This window comes from Nannospalax galili, unplaced genomic scaffold (assembly GCF_000622305.1).
Source record: "Nannospalax galili isolate Female #2095 unplaced genomic scaffold, S.galili_v1.0 scaffold634, whole genome shotgun sequence".
Lineage (NCBI taxonomy): Eukaryota > Metazoa > Chordata > Mammalia > Rodentia > Spalacidae > Nannospalax > Nannospalax galili.
In genome coordinates this window covers 3,939,353-3,956,452 of record NW_008336853.1, presented here as the reverse complement: position 1 = coordinate 3,956,452, position 17,100 = coordinate 3,939,353, and the positions used below count along the sequence as shown (strand labels likewise).

Below are 17,100 nucleotides of genomic sequence, written 5' to 3'. Positions count from 1 at the left end.
CATCATTTTTATAAATCAGACTTTATATTGGATGACTTTCTGTCTAACTTGGACTAATATAAGTATTCTGACCACATTACTGAATTAAACTCCATGTTCCTTCCTAGCCCCTTGATGCTTCTATCAACTCTTTGAGAGGTCTGATTCCAGACCTTCCTTAGGACCCCATTGGCTTTATGAGATCCACTGGTTGAATGATTCTATCACCCCACAAACTACCTTTCCCTCCTAGCTTCGTGTAAACCGCAGACTCACTGTCACACTGCTGACATACTCATCTGAGTCTTTAGATTATATTCGTCTTATACACATTTTTACACATTTTCTGAAAGCATATTAAATATTATCTGTCTAATCTTCCCTGGAAGGAGGGTTTAGGGTTCAACTATGTCTCTGTCACATTCATGTGTTCATGTCTTGAATGAAATACCTTAAAATGTGGTCTTTCTTGGAAACAGAATAGCTGCAGATTGATTAGATAGGTTATAATGAGGTCAGGATGAAGTAGTGTTGGGCCCCTAGTCCATGACTAACATCCATATAAAAAAGGAAATGTTGGGGCTGGAGGGATGGCTCAGCAGTCAAGAGTACATCCTGATCTTACAGAAGACTTCAAGTTCAGTTCCCAGCACCTATACTGGGTGGCTGAGAGATGGCTCAGCAGTTAAGAGCACTGACTGCCCTTGCAGAGGACCTGGGTTCAATTCCCAGCACCCACATGGTGGCTACAAACATTCTTAACTCTAGTTCCAGGGGAATCCAAAGCCCTCTTCTGACCTCTGAGGCATTGCATGACACGGGTGCACTCACATACATGCAGGCAATACACCCATACACATAAAAGTAATAAATAAAATATTTTTAATTAAAAAATAAATATTGGGGCTGGAGAGATGGATGAATGGTTAGGAGCACTGACTGCTCTTGCAGGGGGCTTGGGTTTAGTTCCCAGCACCCACATGATTCAGTTCCAGCAGATCTGAAGCCCTCTTTTGGCCTCCATGGGTACTGCATGCATGTGGTGAATTTATATACATGCAGGCAAGATACTCATACAAATAAAAATAAATTTAAAAAATGTTTAAAACCCTTTTTATTTTATTTTTTATTTTATGTGTATGTGTGTACTGCCTGCATGTATGTAAGTGCACCTGTGTCATGCAATGCCCTTGGAGGTCAGAAGAGGGGTGTCAGAGCCCCTGGAGCTGGAGTTACAGACAGTTCTTAGCTGTCATGTGGATGCTGGGATTCCAATCCGGGTCTTCTGCCAAAACAGCCAGTGTCCTTAATCGCTGAGCCATCTCTCCAGTTCCCTTTAAAAACCTTTTTTAAAAGGGCAGTATCAACACAGCACAGACAGACACAGAAGGCAGATGCTGTAAAGAGTCACAGGCAAAGAAGTCCACTTAAAGCCATGAAGAAAGACCCTGTGTTCTGAGTGTAAACTTTCCCCTATAGGCTCGTGTGTTTGAACATCTGGTCCCCAGATGGAGGTGCTGCTTGGGAAAGTTGTGGAACCTTTAGAAGGTGGAGCCTCAGTGGAGAAAGTGGGACACTGTGGCCTGGCCTTGAGGCTGTGTGGTTTAGTCTGGCTTTCTGCTTACCCTGTGCTTTCTGACTATGGATACAAAGTGACCAGTTGCCTCATGCTGCCCTATGCCTTCCCCGCCACGATGGACTATAGCCCCAAACTTTGAGCCAGAATGAACATGTCCCTCCCTTAAAGTAGCTTTTGTTAGGCACTTTATCACAACAAGAAAAGTAATTAATCCAGACCTGGAACTGATGGAACCCGGTGCCTTCTAAGGGAACCAGCCCTGTCTACACCTGCATTTCAGATGCCCAGCCTTCAGAGCCATGAAAAATATCTTTTTATGGAAGAAAACCACTCCACCAACATCAGAGCTCAAGAGAAGCATTTGACCTCAGGTCATGGGGTCCCGGCTCCTTCCTCTCAGCCCAGAGAAATAGGAGGCAAGTTTTAGGGTAAATACCCAGCTCTAAGACAAGCTGCCTTGCTTCCCACACTTTTCCATAGGATGGGCTGTCGAAGCATCAGTCTCTAGTATCATTTGTCCACAGCAACCAAACACAAACTCTGCAGTCTTTAAAATGAGAGGTGTCCCGAGCAGCACGTGGTCAATAACCCATGCTAGCCACCCTCTTTCCCTCTTCCTCCTAGTCACAGAGAAGCTTCCTGAACCCCATTTCAGTTCTTAGGTCACCCCCTCCTTATGGTCATAGTTAAAGTTGCTGTTAAGACAGCAGAGACTTTTTCCATTAAACCCAATGTGGTCATCACAACAGGGGAAATCCTGAACAGAAGCTCAGCAGCAAATGGTAAATTCTAACCAGAAAGCTCAGAAATGTCCAGGATCACTGATACCACAGGAGTGCCACCTTGGGGCACACTGGACACACATTTTTTGGCTTGCTGAGTGCCACCTTGGGGCACACTGGACACACATTTTTTGGCTTGCTGACATTGTCTCAGAGTTTTCTAGCACTCATAAAAAAGTGAAGTTTTTACAGACGAACAGAAACCTCTAGAAAATGACTTAGTGAGCCAGGTATGGTGGCGCACATCTTTGATCCCTGCACTCAGGTGGCAGAGGCAGGCTGATCTCTATGAGATCCAGGCCAGTCTGACCTACATGGAGAGTTCCAGGGCAGCTGGTGGCTCTGGGGAGACCCTGTCTCAAAAAGAAAAGAGAGAGAGAGAGAGAGAGAGAGAGAGAGAGAGAGAGAGAATGAAAATGAATTACTCTAAGATCCTTGACTTTGAAAATCAGTTCATGGAATTCTAGCTTAGGAAAAAACTCCAAGCCTTCATGTTTAGAAAGGGATTAGTTGATGCCAAAACTGCTCACTATTTAAAATAAAATGAAAATACAAGAAAGTATAAGAACTCCCTTTCTATAAAAGCCATATTTCCCTTGGGGAGGGGTTCAATTACTGCTTTTTCTATTTTCTAGGGATTATTCTCCTCTGTAACAGGACTAGTTCCTTGTGGGAGAGAGTGTATCAAGTGCCCACAGACACAGAGCACTCTATGTAATATGCCATTGTTATGTGCACCTGGTGATTTAAGGAGGCATTCCCAACTGTTTTAGCTTGCTTTCTGTTACTGTAATAAACACCGAACAGGCTAACTTGGGGAGGAAAGGGTTTATTTGACTTTCAGGTTATTGTCCATCATTGAGGGAAGCCAAGGCAGGAACTTGCTCCCAGGCTAACATTAAGTTACCTTTCTTATAGAGCCCAGGCCCACCTGCTTAAGAATGGCACTGCCCTTAGTGGGCTGGGGCCTTCTACATCAATCAGTTGTTGACCAGGGAGGTCCCATAGCACCCCAAACAATACTTGGTATCAGCATTGTTCTTTGTTGACTCCCAGAACTTGACAGTAAGACCCTATTGCTGAAGACACTACATACAAGAGAAATCAAGCTGGTACTGACCTCAAAGCTTCATCTCTACTGACTACCCTTCATGGTCCTGGAAGGTGCTATGCATGATACTGAAAGGGATACAATCCTCAATCTCACCTAGTATCAGCTCTGTGAGCTAAAATGTAATTGACTTGGCAAGATATGGCCATTGGTGCAATAATGGCATGAATGTCATGGGAGTAACCAACCACTTACTGACAGGATTGAAGACCCACTTCACAAGGCAGAGCACTGTAATCAGGGCCAAGAACCGGTGACTACACAGTTCACAGGCCGTAGGGGACAATCTACTATGATTATTCTGCCAAATGGCATAGTACTAAGCCAACTCCTAATGACTTACTGCTATACACGTAAATCAGTGCGTCTCTTAACTCTCAGCAGAGAAGCTGCTTCTTGTAACAGATAGTGATTAACACAGAGAATCACACATGACCAGTGTGCAGAGATTAAGAGATTGCAGAGTGCTCAGACCTAAATGAACACCTATATCACACCTTCTCCTCCCAAGGCTCAGGAATCAATGTAAAACGGGGGGCAGAAAGATTGTAACAGCCAGACGTGGTGGATGAATACAAGGAAACCAAGTTTTCCAGACACAACAGGGCAGTACACATATGAAGACACAGTGCTTGTGACAGCATGCACAAGCCCAAACCAGACAAAGCCCTAGCAGGGAAGAGGTAGGTGGGCTCAAAGCCCCAGTCCTGGCTGAGGATCTACTGTTTGACAGCTGCTGGGAGAAGAGAGTCAGTTTTCTTAAGGGTGTGATGCCAGGTAGGTTGACCAGGCTCCGGAGGATAGACCTATACCCAAGGGCATTCAGGGAACACAAATTAGACTCAGTAATCCTTAGAAAAATAGAGGACATAGTGTGAAGGGTAGAGAGGTAGAGGGTGGATCTGAGAGGAGGGGGTCCGAACGATTAAAATACATTGCATGAAATGCTCAAAGAGTCATAAAGATACTATTTTTTAAGAAAGAAGTTAGTTTGAGGGCAGAGTGGATGGTGTGTGAGGGATGGAGAGGGGCAAACCAGCAGTGCGGGGTGGCATGGCCAGAAGGGGTGCGGAAGGGACATGGTGGGATGGGGTCAGCAACACCCAGGATTCGATGGAGAAGGAGGGGCTGAGGGACGGTGAGGTGGTCATGACAGCGGTGGGGCTTCTAGCTAAGGATGCCTGGGCAACATCAGGAATGTATCTACAATGGGACACAGGGAAGGAGGGGTCAGAATGGTGATGTCTGCCGATCATCTTACAGAGACATTTAGCAGGCCACTGGCAGCCTATGTCATGGAGCTACAGAGGTCAGGTCCCCCTTCATTTCTCCCTTTTCCATTCATGAGCATCCTTTGCATCTTGGGGGTGGGGGGGTCTGAACACCTGCCCCGTTGCTGCAGGGCCTGCACAGTACTCATGCCCTCCACGGTTAACCATTCCCTTGCATCTACTCTGACTCCCTCATCTCCACATCAGTCACACCAGCAGCCATGCTCCGTGTGCTGCAAGCCTGCTCACATGGCTGAGTAATTCTGTGACTCCTCCAAAACATCCCAAGGTCATGGCAGAGGGATAGAACTGACAGGTCAGTGTGGTCACCTGGGGAGGAGCCCTATGAGGGAGGGGGAAACTAACGGTCAAAGAAAGTTCAGAGGAGCTCAGTAAACCTGTGATGCTAACCATGGTGGGGGACACGGGTATGAGGGAGGGAGAAGAGGTAGACAGCTAGCAAAGAATTAAGGCCGTGGAAGTCAGATGGACAGACAGACAGAACCCCGGACTCTCAGCTTCCAGTATCATGACCACTAGAGGTGAACCTTTTTATTGGAATCTTAAACGCCCTTCAGGGCAGGACCACTTAGGGGATCATTCATGGATATCATTCCCACATGTCTTTGGCTGACTGGCACAGTGAGCTAGAGCAGATGAGATCTTGTACGGTTTCAAAAGGGGAATCTCCTGGATAAGCAAGTGAAAGATCTTTTGCTCTGAACCATGAGCAGCTCTAGGATAAGAGGAAAATGAGAGAGAGAGAGAGAGAGAGAGAGAGAGAGAGAGAGATTGAGATTGTCAATCATCTGAAACACAAAAATAAGTCAAGCATAGAAAAGGAAAAACAGGAGGATCCTGCTGGGGAGCTCCAGGAAGAGAATCCCAACAGCACAGAGATGGTGGGATAATAAATGAACTCGGAATTCAACACGGCTAATTTGTATGACAGAGTGGCAGAGAAAACCCAGGACTGAAAGGGTAATTGACTCCGTCTACACTGGAATGTTCTCTGAAAGAACGAGCGAGGACTCGATGCCCTGTTTGTCAACTCAGGGACCGACTTGGCTGTGTCTTGGACGATGAATCAGTTCGTTAAACACAGAGAGAAAGGAAGACGTCTTCTTCCAGTTGTCAGAGTAAAAATCCTTTACTCTTCAGTCCAGCAACCTGAAGAAAAACAAGGGAATCTGTGGCTTGGTTTCCTTGACAACCTTATCTTCACTTCAGGCACCATCCTGTCTCTAAGCAACAGGGCACTCTTCAGAATTACTGGAAGGTAAAACCCAGTGCTTACCCTAGTCCTCCAGGACAAAGCAGATCAGGGTAGAGTGAATGACTGGCACTTCACAAGACAGAGCCCAAGGAAGCACAGAAAGGTACATGATCCCAAGTATCTCCCCAAATCCTGTGCACCCCCACTCTATCCCCTCATATACCCACACTCTATCCCTCCAGGTTCTTTAGAGCCTAAAACTCCACCTGTGCATGCCATCCCCTATGGCTTACTCCCTGGTCTTTTGGCGAGAATAACGACTCAACACACTGTCAATATCTACTCCCTACACCCCTCATGCCTAACAGAAAAGATTTACGTGACCCAGACTGAAGGAGAGGAGGAGAGGCGGACCCAGAGGACAGGGCACGAAAGCCGAGATGTCATCATCATTGCTACTAACTGATTTTGCAAACAAATGGCTAAGCCTGGAGAAAGGTGTTTGATTAAGAGGAGAGGAGAGGAAACACCTATATTGAGGTGTTGACATTTAAGAAGACCTCGTTTGCCTCTGAAAACAGTTCACTTGTTTTCTACCAGCATGCCCCATGGCTGAGCCAGAGAGAAGTTTTGAGATTAGAAAGGAGAGGAATAACGGAACAAATTCTCAGGAGATGACAGTCGTGAGTTTTAACTGGGGCCAGAGAAGCAAGCTAGTGAGCTCAGAGCTCCGCAGCTGATAGAGATGGAATTGGGACGTGGACGACACACCATGCTGTCAAGAGTTGTACCCAGCAATACTGAAATGAAATATTCATCTCCTTCCTTCATCTCTAACGCCAGCTCTTGTCCATGGTCTATTCACCCTCACACCCCTGCTTTGCAGGGCCAGGTGGGAACCTCTCATGGTGCCTGTCCTTCACAGACTTAGAAATCACCCCCTAGAGTCATTCTTGCATACAATCACAGTGGGTTATTTCAAATCAAGACAGGCACTACAGATTCTTACTCCAAACTGACTTATCACAGGTATTGAAGAGCTCTGACAGTCTAATTTGTTGTAATTCAAATAAGATTTCTGGATTTCATGTTGTCTTTGAACTTTGAGCTAATTACATTTCTTAGTAGTGCCTCAACAGTATGGATTAATTTAGGATGGCTTGCTATGATGGCTCATATCGGCTGCTGACCTGACAGGATCTAGACTCACCTAGGATGCAAGCCTCCAGACGCACCTGTGAGAGATTATTTAGATTAGGTGAGCCTCTGAAAATTATCTTGATTAGGTTCACTGAGCTGGAGACACCCTCCCTAAAGTAGGATGGCATCATTCCCTGGGTTTGGGTCCTGGGCTTTATAGCAAGAAGAAAGCCAGCTGAGGACCAGCATCCACCATTTTCTGCTTCCCGGTGGCATATACAGTGTGGCCAGTGGTCATGCACTGTCCTCACTATGATGGACTATAATCTCAAACTGTGAGCCAAAATAAACCCTTCCTTAAATTGGTTCTGTCGGAGCATTTTGTCACAATAAGACAAGTAACTAAAACACCACCCCCTTGTTCATTTGTGCTTAGGTAGACTAGATTCATTTTCAAAGCCCTCGCTCAAATTCCATTACTATACCCGTATTGCTGAGGCTGAGGAAAGAGAGTCTGTGAGGTGGAGAGGGAACCCAAGCTGTTGCAATGGGCTGAAGCGATCCCACTAGGGACAATCACAGAGCTGTGAACAATAAGATGCAGCCACAGGAGATGAAGGCAGGGGTGATGGTTAGTACTGTCACTTTGAGAGGTTCAAGAATCATCAAGGAGACAATCTCTGAGAGTGAGTCTCTAGATTGGGTTGATCAATGTGGGATGACCCACCCTAAATGTGGGTGTCACCATCCATAGGCTGCGGCCCAGGCTACATAAAAGGAGAATGTTGAAGAACTGCCATTCCATTGCTCTTTGCTTTCCAGATACGACGTGACCAACTGCCTCACCCTCCTGTCATGTGGCATGACATCCTGCCACAACGCACTGTACCCTCAAAGTGTGAGCCAACAGAGACCCTTCCTTGGTGAGCTGTTTGTCAGGCACTCTTTCACCTGAAGAAGACAAGTCACCAATACAGTGATGGAGCAAGGCGGGTCACTAGGCTCTAACCATTCACAGGGGACTGGAAGATACCATGCTTTGGCACAGGATCCAGAACAAAAGAAAATTGGATGAAAAAGAAGGTCCTAACAGCTCCCAGCCACTGCATGAGCAGAAAAAGCCACAACTGATCAGGAAAGAATGAATCTGTGTCACAGGTCCTATCTAAAGCACATGGGCCACAGTACCATGGAAATTTCCAGGTGTTTCTGGAAGCTTGGGTACATCACAAGCTCCCCTGGGGGGTTTCACACAGACTGATCTTGCAGACCCTCTTCTGTCCCCACCCCCACAATGTAGTGTGGTCTGTGGAACGGATGCTGTCTTCTCTCCCAGGTGACCACACTGAGCTCATGACTCTAAGCCAGCAGCCATGTCTACAAGAGGGGAGGAACCCGAAGCAACCGAAGGTGTTGGAGTCGGGTCAAGATACACCTGTGCCTAACAGAGGGTTGAACTGGGCAGCTGTGCCACCCTGAAGAAGAGTGAACGGAGAACAGAGCCGGGAATGGCTCTATTAGATGTCATTTTTACTTGTGGTGTCTAATCTGAGAAAGGAAAAGAAAATGGAATTTTCATTTCAGAATCCACCCTCGGTTAATTGTTATTTGCAGAACACAAGTAACACTGTAATTATTTTCAACTCTACACCATAAAAGCTATCAAGGGAATGGAGGCAAAACAGAATAAACAAGGACCTATTAAATACATAATTAATGTGTGTTGAAATTAGCATACATAAACATGAATCAGTTGGGACTATTAGAAGGCATGAACCTTAAATGTTATCAATTGATTAAACTTGTTACCTGCTACAGCCTTGGAACGAATTCGGCAACCTCCGGGCACAAAGAGGCTAGAAGCAGAGAAGGCTGCTGCTGGGGGGGCGGGGTGGGGGGACCTACTGCTAGCACAGCTCTTCACAAGCCAGCATTATCAAGAGCCAGTTCCATTTACAGTGAGGCAAAAAGGAATCAAGTTCTTGCCAAGGTCATCTCTGAGCTAAGGTGGACTGCAAGCGGCTCCAGAACATCTACATACCAATACCCAAGCACCTTTGTCTCAGAGGGATGGAAGCCTGACATCTGCAGTAGGGGTGGTCCTGTGTGGCTTCTCCAGGGGCCAAAACAGCTCTAATGTGTATCTCATTTGCAGCCTTTCCTGGGCAGAGTCACCAGTTGAACAGCATCAGGGATGAAATCTGGCTGAAGAGGTCACACCTGACATAGACTGCCTGCCATTCGAGGGAGGAGGGTCCATGCTGCCGCTACACCAGCTGCTAGTGACCGTACCAGGGTTGCAGCCTTTCCTGGGCAGAGTCACCAGTTGAACAGCATCAGGGATGAAATGTGGCTGAAGAGGTCACACCTGACATAGACTGCCTGCCATTCGAGGGAGGAGAGTCCATGCTGCCGCTACACCAGCTGCTAGTGACCGTACCAGGGCGGTACTAGAGTGGAATAAAAGACTGGTACTCAGCCGTGGGCCTGGCTTTCCCTCCTTGCCTTTATGTAGGGTGTTCCTGTAGTCCCCTCCAAGTCCCTCATGTTGGTCAGAGTGATAGGACTTAGAATCACCATGGAAACAAAACTCTTGGTGTGTCTGTGAGGGTCTCACAGAAAGGTTTAACTGGGGTGGTTATCATCCCACAGGCTGGGGTCCTGGATTGAGTAAAAAGGAGGAAGTGAGCTGAGCACCAGCTTGCTCTCTCTCTCTCTCTCTCTCTCTCTCTCTCTCTCTCTCTCTCCCTCCCTCCCTCCCTCCTCCTTCCCTCTCTACCTCTTCCTCTCTTCCACCATCCACTTCTCTCTCTCCCTCCCTCTTCCCTCTCTCCCTCCCTCCTTCTCCCTCTCTTCCACCATCCACTTCTTGCTTTCCCTTTCTTCTCTCTGGAATGTGATCAGCTACCTCAAGCTACCCCCTCATGACTCCCTCATCATGATAAGCTGTGTCCCTTTTTAAATTGTCCCTTACATTGCTTCTTATTGGGTAAACAGACAGGGATGACAAAAGGAACAAATATACTGCTCTTCTGTGGATGGAAATGCTCCCAACCCATTCCATAGGACCAGGGTGAAATGGCAACTCTGTTTTCTGCTTCTAGCTGCCTCCCCCTCCCTCTCCTCTCCCCTCCCCCTCCTCCTCCTCCTTTCTCTCAGTAGTACTGATGATGGAACTCGAAGCCTTGTGCATGGTAGACAAGAGTTCTACTGTTGAGTGGTATCCTAAACCCCAGGTAACACTCTTTAACTATTAATTTTTTAACTGAATCACCTTTAACGTCTACTAGATTCATCAACTAAAGGAAAACTACATTCTTGCTTTCAAGGTTTGTGTTTACTGTGTTGACTTCCAGTGATGATCAATTCACTTTAGATGATGTTGTAGAACATGCATGTATAAACTATTGCCTGTTAGATTAAGAGTTCTCTCATTGCAAGAATTCTAGTTCATTCTTAGAAAAAAAAAACAGCTCCAATAATAGCAACCACTGGCCAAGTTTTCCCATGGAGTATTGAATATGATTCATATCACTGAGAAAACAAATTATTTCATTTTTAATCCAGCTAAATATAAAAATAAGATTATATATATTGCATAATGTTTGCTATATATAACTTTTTTAAAGATTTTCTCTGTGAGTGTGTGTATGTGTATGTGTGTATGTGTGCGTATGTGTGTGTGTGTATGTGTGTATGTATGTGTGTGTGTGTGTGTGTGTGTTTGTGTGTTCAGGTGTGTGCATGCTTTGGTGCGTATCAGATGTCAAACAACTTTCAGGAGTTAGTTCTCTCCTCCCATCTTGTTTCGGGTAGGGTCTCTGTTGTTTCCCCCACTGTGCTGCACACCCCAGGCTAGCTGGCTCACCAGCAGCTAGGCAATCCTCCCGCCTCCACCTCCTGTCTGGCTGTGAATATGGACACAACGGGTGCAAGCTACCACATCTGGCTTTTAAAAAATATTTTATTCTTTTTATTTTATGTGTATGTGTGTATTATTGCATGTAGGTAAGTGCGCCCATGTCATGCAATGCCTGCAGAGAACAGAAGAGGCTGTCAGATTCCCTGGAACTGGAGTTACGGAGAGTTATTAGCTGCCATGTGGGTACTGGGATTTGAACCCAGGTCTTCTGCAAGAACACTGCTGAGCCATCTCTCCAGCCCCAACATCTGGCTTTTTATGTGTGCTCAGAGGAGCCAAACTCAGGTCATTAGGCTTGTGAGGCAAGTGCTTTACCCACAGAGCCATCTCCTTACCACAACTTTGTTTTAGGAAGACTAAACTTCATTTGAATCATTAAAATTCAGCATCCATAATGAGATGTGCCAGGGGTATAAAATATATACTTCAAAAATTATGAAGTCTCTCTCAGTTTTTAAATACTGAATCCATGTTGATATAATTTTGTAGCTACATTAGATAAAATATATTTTGTAAATGAATTGCCTACTTTTTACCTATTTTTAAAAATTTATTTTTGTTTTATGTGTATGAGTGTTGTGCTTGCATGTAAGTGCACCTGTGTCATGCCATGTCTGCAGAGGACAGAAGAGAGCATCAGATCTCCTGGAACTGGAGCTGTGGACAGTTGCTAGCCACCACTTGGGTGCTGGGAATTGAGCCTGAGTCTTCTCCAAGAGCAGCCAGTACTCAAGTGCTGAGCCATCTCTCTAGCCCCTTTCCCTCTTTTTTAACATGATTGCTCAAGAGTTTAAAATTCTGCATTTTATACTGTATTTGAGAGCCATGATATGCTTCATGCTGACAGTGTCCAGACAGAACCACACAGAGATCACTTCCTCTCTTCTCCTCTGGTTTCCAGTCTCCATTGTAACCAAAAGCCAACATTTTTTCAGGTCCTGAGTCTTTGAAGTATTATCCATGGTCCAGGACACAAAAATGAGGGAAACTGGCAACAGAAGAATAAAATCGCTTGTGTCAACTGATGAATAAAATGCGCTGCTTTTGAAATTGATGAAAAGTTCAACACAACTGGCTGTAAAATGGGAGAAGAATTCAGACCCTAAGAACATTATTTTTCTGTTATCAATAAGCTGCACATGGGGCCTTCTGCTTCCTGGCAGTCAGTAAACAAAAACGGTATACACAATAAATGACCTGAATTGTTTTTACAAAGCAAAGGCTTTCCAGAAAAATGTATTGTGAAGGTGTCTTACTTAGTAGCATTGAGTGATAAGCTGGCAATGTCCTTAGCAAAAAGAGTCTGAGAATAAGTGTCACAGTTAATGTCCATTCTTCAAAACCGAGTTAAAGGTTTTCAAGAAGGCTGATGCTGACATAGACCCATTATGCTTTCTTGGCCAGGAGCTGGGGGACAGGTGTCTATAACCCAGAAAAGGGGAAGATGAGTCTTTTTGTTCTTGGAACAACTCTTTCCCAGAAGTGGACACTGTGCCTCGGAACCTGCCATGCATTTTCTTGTACAAGTTATGTGCACACCTGTCCTCCACTCAAGAAAAAGGAAAACGGGCTGGGGTGTAGCTCGGCTGGCAGAGTGCTTCCCTGGCATGCACAAGGCCCTGGGTTCAATCCCCAGCACCACATAAATCAGATGTGGAGACACATACCTGTAATCCTACCACTTGGATAGTGGACGCTGGAGAATTAGAGGTTCAAGGTAATCCTTGGCTACATGATGAGTTTTATGCATGTGTGTACATGTGTGTAAGAGTGCCCATGCATAGGTGTATCTGTGTGGAGGCCAGAGATTGACGTCAGGTATCTTGTTCAATCGCTCTGTCTTACTTTTTGAGACAGGTTCTCTTGCTGAACCTGATCCTCATGGATTCTGCTGGACCGACTGACCACCAAACTCCAAGGATCCTTCTGTGCCTGCCTCCTCGGTGCTGCGATTACAGGTGCATACCCTCCCCACTTTAAGGTGGGTGCTGGGCATCCAAACTCACTGTGGAAGCAGAGACAGGAGGATCCCGAGACTTACAAGTAGTGGACTTTCAGCACCTAGAGGAAATCCGGCTGTGACACTGTGGCTGTTTCCTGTCCCTCTCGGCTCTAGAGTATTAAAACAGCAAAGGTGCCAACAGGCAGTTACCTGGTGGTGTGGTTGGGCTGGGTTGGGTTGGGTTGGGTTGAGTTAGGTTAGGTTAGGTTAGGTTGTTCTCTGATGACATGGACGCCTTCCCTGTGGTTGGCTGTGGCTTACAAGCTTTTCTGTAGCAGTGAAGCCTAAGGCTTTGGCCTGGAAGAAGGGTTCCAGCATCTGTGTCCTCAGCCCTTGTCAGGGGTCATAGGGAAGGCATCTTGAACTTTGGTGTGGGATCGTGCCGGGACCCCGAAGCTGAGGCTGGTTCCCTCTGGGAGTTGGTGCCAGAGCTCCCACTCACAGCCAGCAGCATAATTTGGAGTACATTCCCAACTTCTGCTACCACGCATCCCCAGGAACACGGTATGTTGAGCAAAATGTCACCCTGCACAGGAGCCGGTGCTAATTATAATGTCAGGCTTCCCACTGTGATGCAGATCATTAAAGGAGAATATTACAGTGTTTTCAAACTCCTGAAGTAAACGAGACGAATCTTGAAATACCCCGCTGGAGATGAGAAATAAAGTGCTCAGAGACATCCCCACTGAAGGCCACCTGCTTTGAACTGCGAGATCCCTGAGGATTAAAGGAAGGTACCAAAAGGAGGAAGTGAGGGGGAGGGCGGGGGGGGGGGACGACTCAGGCTTATCAAGTCCCGCTGTGTTCCGCCTGTGCAGGGGGCCCTACCTGTTGCAATAGCAGTTCATACTGAACTGCAAGGTGAGATGTTGTCTCCAGTTTACAGCTCCAAACACTGAAGCACCCAGGCTTTTGCTAGGAGTCATCCAGCTAATAAAACATCTGGTGATTACAGGAGCCAAGACCAGGCCTTTCCGACTCTAAAGTCTGTCTTTAGACCCTTGGGGGTCCTGGTGGTCCTCTACCTGCTGCTGGTGAATGGCCGGACATTCATTCTACACTCCTCTGTGGAGCTCCTTCAGTGATGACCCTGGGTGTGGATGAGGCTTCCAATCCCAGGTTGCCTGGCCCGAGTCTAAACCAAGCCCAGCGTGTCTGGAGCGAGAACTCTGCCAACACGCCCTGCTGGCGCCACAGATGCTAACATTTCACGTGGCAAGCCGAGAAAAGCAAGCACTCCCTGAACTTTTTTGGAACCAGCTCTGAAGAACTTTGCTATCCACCAGTACAAAAAGAGGCAGAGAGCTCAGCAGAGCCAGAGGAGAGAGCAGGCGGCAGGTCAGGCCTGTGTAACTCCAGCTCCACCTGTCTGACTGGTTGTGTGACCTTGGGCTCCACCTTTGAACTTCTGGGTCTGAGTTTGAAATACAGAAGGAGACATATATCTAAATACTGTACATGGAACACTTTCTACAAAATCTACAACTTCTGGGGCCTTAGTAAATAAGTATCTCTTATTATCGCCAGTAATATGTGGCTTTCTGTATTGCTTGCTTGCTTGCTCATTGGCCGAACCTGGGTTATGACCTGCTGGGAATGTCACCCAGTGTCTGGAAGTAGAATATGATGTATAAGTGATCACATCATGTACAGTCCATCCCTGAGGGAAGACGAGGCAGGATCTCAAGGCAGGAACCTGGAGCCAGGAGCTAAAGCAGAGACCATGGAGCAGTATCGCTTACTGGCTTGCTTTAGCTTACTCAACTACCTTTCTTAAGCAGCCCAGGACACCTGCCTAGGGATGTCATTGCCCACAAGGAGCTGGGCCCTCCTATATCAATAGACAATCAAGAAAATGCCCCCACAGACACAGGCCAATTGGGTGGAGGAAATCCTAAACCGAGGTTTCCTTTTCCCAAGTACGCCTAGTTTGTGTCAAGTTGTCAAATACTAACCAGCACACTAAGTATTATGTTTCTCTGACCCCCACTCAACACTCTCACCGAACAAGAGCCAGGGAATGAGTTGCTGAACGCACTCAGCAAGCACGCAGAATCATTTAGGAGCCTCCACAGAAGCATCTGGGCTGGGGAATGAAGGCAGAGCTGGAAGGACCAGGACAAGATGAAAACTCTGGAAGGCACAGGCTTCTGAAACGGTGAACCCATTTCAGACCTCAAGCTACTGATTCTGGCCTGACGGGAAAGATTGCTTTGGTTTCTGTGGCCAGCCAACAAGGGCCCAGGTACACCCAGTTCTGCTGCCTGAGCCTATAGAAGTTGCTGTAGTAGCAAAACGGACTCCTCATACGTGACTGTCTTAGGTTATCTGGGTGGATCCTAACTGTGGTCTTAACAATGGTTATAAGAAGGTGTTGGGGGTGGATCAGAAAAGAGAAAACAACAGGACACAGACTGGAGTGATAGAGCACATGGAAGCTCACAGAAGCTGGAGGGAGCAGGGTTCAGATCCCCTAAGCCTGCAGCAAAATCAGATTCTTTTTTATTCTTTTCATTTTATCTATTATTTGTAATGATTTTTTAAAATTTTATTTATTATTTCTATTTCATGTGTATAAGTGTATTGCCTGCTTGTATGTAAGCGCACCTGTGTCATGCAGTGCCCGTGAAAGCCAGAAGAGGGTGTGAGATTGCCTGGAGCTGGAGTTATAGATGGTTGTTGGCTGCCGTGTGGGTGCTGGGAACCAAACCCAGGCCCTCCGCAAGAGAAGTCAGTGCTCTTAGCTGCTGAACTATCTCTGCAGCCCCCAACTCAAATTCTTGCCAATAACCCAAGAATTGCTTTAAGACCACTGGACTCTACAACTACAAGAGAGTAAATCTCACCTGTCTTTTTATCAAGCCATTAAGTTTATAATTATTTGTTATAGCAGCCATAGCTAACTAATACAGTCCTTCACTTTGTTTCCAACACAAAAAGGATGCTGCTAGGAGACAGAGCTTTGGGGAGATGATTAGGTCATGAGGAAAGAATCCCTGGAACGAGGTTAGTGCCTGTATAAAAAAGAGTCCAGAGAGCTCTTAGACCTTGTTCCAGCATGTGAGGACACCAGGCTAGCTCAAATAAGGTTGCCTCTATCATAAACACATACTTCCTTCCCTGCTTTGGAACATATACTGAGGGGTGGGGTGCCAAGGTGGTTGAACTCAGGGAGATCCCCTACCTATAAAACCACTTTTATCTCCTCACAAGTAATTGTATTTATTACAGGAACATTTATCATAAATCTCACAAAACCATGAAGAAAGTGAACGGTCATAATTCCCTCCCTTGGGAATAGCCACCCACCATTAATATTTTGTTACCTAAATTTGAACTTTTGTTCCTTGAGACAAAAATCACTTCTGACTCCAAGTCCGAACAGTCCTTTTGAAACCACTACCAGAAACTACCGATGGTGACAAGCCAAATAATTAAAATCAACCACTGTGCTGTCCTGGAAATCTTCTGACTCCAAGTCCGAACAGTCCTTTTGAAACCACTACCAGAAACTACTGATGGTGACAAGCCAAATAATTAAAATCAACCACTGTGCTGTCCTGGAAACACAGACAGTGACCCTTGGGTCTCTCTATGTCACAGCAAGAACCAGCAAAATGAACTTGACTCATGATTCTAAGGAGAGGAAACGAGAAACATGCAGGCCACACAAGCTCTTCTATGCTGGATCCAATCGATTCCACTGCTTCCTAAACCAAACCACTTGCAGTTGTACCAATTCCTGCTCTAGGGCTCTGGAGAGATTTTACAAGGTCTAAATAACCCCCGAATGGTCTGCGACATGTTGCACATTACTTTGGTCAGAAGATGTGTGACCCCCAAATCTGTATTCTGAAATCTCTCCCCCAAAAGAATGGTGTTAGGAGATGGAACTTTGGGGGAGGTGATGAGGTCATGAGGATGGAGCCCTTGGAAGTGCAATTAGCACCTGTCCTAGTTTGTTTCTCCATTGCCGAGACAAAACACTCTGACTAATACCAACTTGGGGAGGAAAGGGTTTGTTCAGCCTATATCTCCCAGGTCACAGTTCATCCTGGAGCCCAAGGTAGAAACTCAGGGCAGGAACCTGGAAGCAGA

General features: G+C 46.2%; 1 protein-coding gene across 6 annotated transcripts in view; it reads right to left on the bottom strand.

Annotated features, from left to right (window-relative positions):
• Slc39a11 (solute carrier family 39 member 11) overlaps positions 1–17,100 on the bottom strand; it is a 605,978-nt gene that overhangs the window by 175,775 nt on the left and 413,103 nt on the right. The window lies entirely within an intron of this gene.